This window comes from Hirundo rustica, chromosome 1 (genome assembly GCF_015227805.2).
Source record: "Hirundo rustica isolate bHirRus1 chromosome 1, bHirRus1.pri.v3, whole genome shotgun sequence".
Classification (NCBI taxonomy): domain Eukaryota; kingdom Metazoa; phylum Chordata; class Aves; order Passeriformes; family Hirundinidae; genus Hirundo; species Hirundo rustica.
Genome location: NC_053450.1, coordinates 29,660,423 through 29,666,032, shown reverse-complemented (window position 1 = coordinate 29,666,032; position 5,610 = coordinate 29,660,423). Strand labels below are relative to the sequence as shown.

The 5,610-nt window shown below is 38.9% G+C and overlaps 1 long non-coding RNA gene across 1 annotated transcript; it reads left to right on the top strand.

Moving 5' to 3' along the window:
* The first annotated feature begins 239 nt into the window (after positions 1-239).
* Positions 240-1,415, top strand: LOC120753414 (uncharacterized). The gene is made up of 3 exons (XR_005701184.1): positions 240-355; positions 635-757; positions 1,133-1,415. It is a non-coding gene; the product is annotated as an uncharacterized LOC120753414 (long non-coding RNA).
* The last annotated feature ends 4,195 nt before the right edge of the window (positions 1,416-5,610 follow it).

Sequence of the window (5,610 nt, the reverse complement as noted above, 5' to 3'; positions counted from 1 at the left end):
TTTAGCAGAAGAACTGATACCAGCATGTAAGCTTTATTCTTCTCAGGAATCCTTATCAGACAGGCTTCCCCTACTCAACCCAAGGGAAATCCAAGAGCAATTCAATTTGTGAAAGCAAATGGGGTCACCGATCAGCTGCAACCTGATGGGATTTTTTGACAGGGTATTGGGAACACCTGTGGACCCTTAAGCTCAGATTTTCTAGAGGACAGTGAAGTTTGTCCTGGTGTCAGCCAGGACAGGGTTAATTTTTGTAAACCCAGAGGTTATTCTGTACCACCTCACCTCATTTCTGGGACAGGATAAGGGGTCCCTTCCAGGTCAAGGTAGCCTGGAAGTGGAGAATGGTAGTCTGGTGAGTCTTTCACATGTGAATTTTTTGCCTTTCTCATATACCCTTTTATTATTATTGTTCCTGTTACTGTTCATTTCTTATTTCATTGCCGTTTCCAGTAATTTCTTCTTATGTCAACCCATGATTTCACCTTTTGTGCCTCCAATTCTGCTCTCCAGCCCTCCACAGGGGAAGAGGAAGGGGGCAGGGGGAGTGAGAGAGTAGCACGTGGTTTGGAGTGTTTCAGTGGGAACACCTTTCCTAAACCACAACAAATACTTACCTTCGTGTATTTCACAGATGGTTGCTTGACAGTTCCTCATTAATGAATTCAGACTTCACAACATATCGTCATGACATAAGGATGACATTCAAAGATCCAAAGACAGCAAGTAGCAAAATAGGTTGCCTGAAATAATTTATGTGAGTAATGTTCTTTAAGTTCAAGGTCCTTTGAGTATAGGCCTGATAAACACAAAACCCATGCATAAGACTATGAACATCTTTAAAATATCTACGTAAGCAATACTAAGAGTCTGATATAAACATAAATATGAGAAATAAATAATATCAGATTTAGGATCTTGGTTCTATTCCTTTCTGACATCCACATTCATTTTGCTGTGGTTTATCCTTGGGAATTTAAAACAAAAAATTCTGAGAACTTCTCTGAGAACAGAGTAGAATTTAAGATTCTAGCTGTGCTTATGACTTTCATCATTTTCAGTAGAATAAACCAATGCTCATGCTTTCTTTCACTGTAGTTTTCAGGTTCTAACACACTGTCTTTTTTCAAAGCTTCCCTCTCGTTACAGAGATTATGGCCCTCTGTCAGCCTCAGCTCAGAGGATGAAATACTCTCCACAAGAATGATGAGGAGCAGTGGCCAGCAAGTGGTTGTTAATAACAAGGCTCGAGCACTCTAAGAGGGAGAGAAACCTTATTTTAACAGCTCTCTGTAAAGAAATATCCAGAAATAGGCATCTTTGAAATGTCCAATGTGTCAAACTGAAAGAGAGTCTTAAAATGCACTGGGTAGATGCTGCTGATATACACATTTTAAGAGAGGAAAGTTGTTAACAAGAGGTAGATCATTTTAGAGAACATGGATGGACTTTGCTTGATGGGCTGCACAAAGTCTAATAAAAAGAGGTCCAAAGCTCTTGTAGCTGTGGCATGAAAAGACAGTTTAAACAGAATGATTTTAATTTTTTTCAGTTCATTTCTTTTTATACCAGTCAGAACAGCTAGTTGTACCTGTAGAAATGAGGGCCAGACCATTACAGTCTCACACCTTCAGCCATTACTGTGAGCAAAGAAAGAGTTTCTTCTTCCCAAGAAATTGTTGAAAATTTTTTCAAAGTCAAAATCAGATCAAAAATATCTGTAAATCATCTCTCTTGACTTCACATTAACCTGGTAGCACAGAAGACAGAACTATGGTCTCTACCTGCTCCCCAAGTAACCTAGGGAGAGACTGCTGTCAGAACAGCATGCTAACTGAAAATAAGTAGTAAAGAAGAAGAATTCGCTCAAGAATTTTCCTAGACTGTTAAAACCAGTGGGAAATGCTTCTTCAGAGAAATACTCTAACAAGGAAAATCACTTATGCAAAAGCATGAGAATTTTCTAGGGGAAATGTCATTTTATGCTAGGAAAAAGACATGCAATTTTCTGTTAGGAGAATAAAAATGTTAGTTTTGTGATTGCCCACCTGGAGGGACTCTATCCATTAAATTCACTACTCACTAGAAGAAAGCAAATAGGTAAGAGCAACCCCTCATGAAGCTGCTACCTTCTGCAAACATTGTTGTCTTCCACACAGATCTTGATTAAGGCCCTGGGTTTTCTTCCATATTTTCCTACTTTTCTAACAGTTTAGTTTGTTTGTTTGTTTTTTATTTTTTTAATTCTTACTCCTTTTGTTTCAAATAAAAGTTTTCTAATTAAACATGTTTTTGCAAAATCTTAAAATCCATGCTGAGTCAGTACAGCCATATCTTGCAGAACAGCTTTAGGAAAAGATCTGCTATTACAGAAAGCATGGTAAATTAGTTTTTACTGAATACCTTCCAGGGTCTGTTCAAAAGCCTCTGGTTACTGGGTAATTCACAGATTACATTATTTCTACCCACATGGATTTGCACCAATGTGAAAGGTTAATTTTCATATAAATTACACAGGAAATGGAATGTCACCCCCAGAGCTAAGGAAGAGGTAAGTAAAAGAAAATGCAGATGAATGGAATCACCTGAGAGAAAATAAAGGGCAGAATTGAAGTAGGATGTTTCAGTTTGTAAAAATGCTGTAGAAATCACAAGACTTATCTCTCCCTTGCAGAATTTTTCCTCTACACCAATATCAAGGTACAGATTTCAGTCCCCATAATTTACCTTTTTCCAAGAGGAAAGCCCAGTATCCTGAGCATATTTTGATTCCTTTGCACATATTTGTGAATGGGTTGCTCCATAACTTACGAAATTGTAGTAGAACGTAGCACATTTTCTGTTCCTTCTACAGCAAAATGGTGACATGATTGTTGTAATGAAAACCATCCTGTCCGTGGCCTTAAATTCTTAGCCTTTGAAGTGAAATTTAAAGAGGGGGAAAGTAGGTTGTGATATTTCTTTTTCGACTTGGTATATCTAGGACAGAAATATATCCCAGCACAGTCTGCAGAAGATGGCATTCCTTCCTTTAAGAGGGAAAAATCTTTACTTCCAAGATCCCAATACTCAGTGTTTTGAATGTAGAAAGAAATAATCATAAGGAGAGTCCCAGACACCAGTATATTTGCAATCAAAGCTACCTCTGAAGAAAGAATTGAGATAAATGCACAGTGAGAGCTGTGCAAGGCAGGAGAAGAACTGGGAGTAAGGGAATTAAGAAGCAGTGAGTAGCAAACATCTGCAAGAAAACTGCTGATTTGTGGCTGAGCAACTTCTTGTACTGAGCCAGATGGTTCATTAGCAAAAAAGCATGGGGAGATGCCAAAGCAGCTTTAACTCTGCAGTGACCAACACTTGTACCTATTGCTTCCAGGAGCATTACAGAGACAGGGCACTCCAGAGATGTGCCATATAGTTTCGTTAATATTAAGGCTGGCAATACAGAATCATGGGCATCCACTGCAAATTCTAACCTGTAAATAGCACCCCAAACATGCATGGAGTCTGGGAGATAAGGTGGCAGATTATTTTTAAAGGTATAATAGTTGTGTTGCTTTGTAGCAGCATCTTATTGCCCTTTGCTGTCACCCATCATTTTATGACCTCTTCTCCCCATCCACCAAGTTCCAGGGAATATGTGACATTTGCTTCATGTCCAATTTGTTCAATTTCCATTTCTCAAGGCACTAGAAGTTCTCTTTTCATCTACACTTTTACCTTTCTCTCAGATATTAATATCAGCTATGACAAATACTTGGTTATTTTTGTGCTCAAGGCAGAGACTTTTTTTTCTCTTTGTAAATATAATACACTCTGAAGCCAAATTTTCAGTTGCTCTTTTCTGTCATCTTAATCACAACTGTGGGTGAATGAGGTTTTTTGAAAATCAGGCCCACCCAGGCTCATACAAATTCTTTGTATAATATTTGGGTATCTGCTTTAGAACAAACATATAGGGGACAGAGAGATTGTTGCCCCCTTTCACCTCAAAAACATCAACATTGTAGACTGCCCATTATAGGAGGAGAACACCTGGGTTTGTATCTCTGGGGCCATCTCTGTGAAAATCAGGTGATATTTCATGCCAGTCTCACCAAATCTGTAAAATCAGTCTGTATTTGTACCTTCCCAAGGCCACCTTGCAATGAAAAGGAGAAGAGCTGTGGAGTGAAGGACTGAGTCATTGAAAACCGATATAATCACGGACAAAGACCCTTTAACCCTTTAAAGTCAGAAAGTGGTATGTTTATTCACCGGCGAGCGGCACGGGAGCCATCTCTGAAAGGTGTGGCTGCCCCAAACAAGGCTCTTTGATCTCTATTTATTTTCCAAGATCTTACATACAATACATATGCATAACCCCAGCACCTCCCATCCCCACTCTGTATTAAAATGAGGCTTTTAGTCCTTCGTGCATGTGCAATTCTTCTCTTGAATTGGGTCAGTGGTCTCAAAGGATGAAGTCAGGAGAGTCTTCATCAGGTCTCTGTGACCCTCTGGCACAATCCAAGGTCCCCTGCTTCGTGATTGATTGATTGATACCAAGTCCAGGTGCTGGCCATTGTTCTTAGTGGTTTCACTCTGTTCTTATGACAGTTCACTTAGTCCACTTTTTCTATAAACAAGCTCATAATATAACAGTTAGCTCTAGCTTGGGCATCTAATAATCATTAACCTACCATTTACTGATCTAACTTACATCTTGATCAATATGAAATGCTTCTAACCCTTAGCTAAAATCTTAACTCTTTAAAATCATGTTTCAGGACAATGGCACTAATTTATAATTACAACCCTTTACCCAGGATGATGGGGTACATAAGCATCCATCAAAGACAAGTAAGTGCTTAGTAGCTACTGAGTCAGGCTTGTAATTTCCCAACCAGCTGGCAAGGACACCCTTCCAATAGCTGAATATGCTTTCTCTCGTGCTGATAGCTTTGTGCTTAAGGCTAATATTATATTTAAAAGTATACTTAGCATTATGTCAATATAATGCAGTCCCATCACCTTGCTGCAGACATCTGTCCAGAGTATATATAGCTTGGAAAATCTGGCACCACCATCAGCAGTGATGACATTCTCTGTCTTTATTCTGGAAGTGGTGATACCACTTCCAAGAACCTATATACAAACCACCCAATATAACAAGGTAAGCAAAAAAAAAAAAAAAAAAAAAAAAAAAGAGAGAGAAAAAAAAAAGCCTCTCTTCTTTCTCCACTTGAAATGAAGTCTCCTCAATTGCCTCTGGACATTATTCCGTCATGTACTTTCTATGCCATTTTCCATGCCATTTTCCTAGAAACCAAATTTTTCATGCACTACTCAGGGATTGATCTCAATCTTTCATCTTAACCAAATTCTAAAATCAGAAAAAACATCCTGATCACATGCAGCTGGTCTTCCCATTGTCCACGGAAAATCACAATGTCATTTCACAATGTGTCAATCACAATCCTCCACAATTCCTTCACAATCACAATGTGTCTGTGCACTCCTGACAGGGTCAAAGAAACAGTGCTGAAAAACAGCTATAGCCACTGACCAGCTAGCAGTATTCTGAACTGCAGGTGCTGAAAGGGTAGATTTCCTGCTGCCTTGCCTTCA